The sequence below is a fragment of the Rhincodon typus genome, chromosome 18 (assembly GCF_021869965.1).
Source record: "Rhincodon typus isolate 14 chromosome 18, sRhiTyp1.1, whole genome shotgun sequence".
NCBI classification, from domain to species: Eukaryota; Metazoa; Chordata; class Chondrichthyes; order Orectolobiformes; family Rhincodontidae; genus Rhincodon; species Rhincodon typus.
This window is the reverse complement of record NC_063349.1, coordinates 15284466-15285968: the sequence shown is the minus strand read 5'-3', so window position 1 is coordinate 15285968 and position 1503 is coordinate 15284466.

Below are 1503 nucleotides of genomic sequence, written 5' to 3'. Positions count from 1 at the left end.
CGTCCCCGCCTCCCTAACCTGTTCTTCCTCCCACCTATCCCCTCCTCAAGGCACACCCCCATCTCCTACCTCCTAACCTCATCCCGCCCCCTTGACCTGTCCGTCCTCCCTGGACTGACCTATCCCCTTCCTAACTCCCCACCTACACTCACCTTTACTGGCCCCGTCCCCGCCTCTTCGACCTGTTTGTTTCCTCTCCACCTATCCTCTCCTCTATCCATCTTCTATCCGCCTCCCACTCTCCCCCTATTTATTTCAGAACCCCCTTCCCCTCCTCCTTTTCTGATGAAGGGTCTAGGCCCGAAACGTCAGCCTTTCTGCTCCTATGATGCTGCTTGGCCTGCTGTGTTCGTCCAGCCCTGCACCTTGTTGTCTCGGATTCTCCAGCATCTGCAGTTCCTACTATCTCGGATATATAATTTCCTTACTTTGGACAATCTGCAATCATCCTACACATCAATTGATCAATTAATGGAAATTCATTCTGAAGCCACTGCTAAGACAAATCACTCCAAAGCTAATTTCTCCGGCTGCCAACCCTCAACTCCAATTAAAAATAATTCTCAAAATCTATTATTTCTGAATATAATTTATTCAGGATCTCTTCTAAAGCAAAAAAGCAGCATCCCCTTCAGTTATCTACAAATACTAAAACAATGTACATGGCATCACATTTATCGACAACAATATTTCTGATCTTCTGTGCATCACTAGTTAATCATCACATGACAAACTCCCATGAAAGTTATGATCATAAGCCTGTCTATTACAGAGGGCGAAGCACATCAAGGTGCTCGCAGAATACAATAGCAAGATTGCTCTTTCAATAAAATTTTTTAAACTCAGTAGGGAGCTCTACTTCTGCTGCAAGTTGGCGAAAACAGACAGAATTTAAAAATCAAAAAGGAACTTAGAGTGCCATCGCAGCATCTCTGGGGGAAGAAAGAACTGATTGCGGTTAAAAAAGACACCACCAGAACCTCAAGACTATCAAAGGAACATTTCTGTTCAGTGATGATCTTGAACTTTCTCATTCCACCTTCAAACTTCTCCTTTCATATTTTTAAGAATGAAATTATTAAAAATAGCAACACAAGCTCTTGCTAACTTGATACAATTAGCATTTTTTCAAATTTTTGCATTAGTCAACTGACTATCAAATCGAGGAATCATCTCTTTTCAAACATCCAATATCCAATCTCAAGGAATGGAAAGGTAGGAATTTATTCACCCTCCAGACTTGATTACAACAATCTCAAATTGAATGCTCTTCTTTCTTCCCTTGCTTTCACTTACTTTCAGAGATCATCATCAACTTCCCAGATAGACTTCCAAAAAAGGTGCCAGTAGCCTAAATAACATTATTCAGGCTATGAATCTTGGTGGTGAATTGATTCAGTCTATTCATTCACGGAGGACAGAATTTAAGACCATCTTATCCAAAGTCCATGTAGGAACACTACTAGGATGGGCAAATGCCAATGATCAGGTGAGAGACTTGGT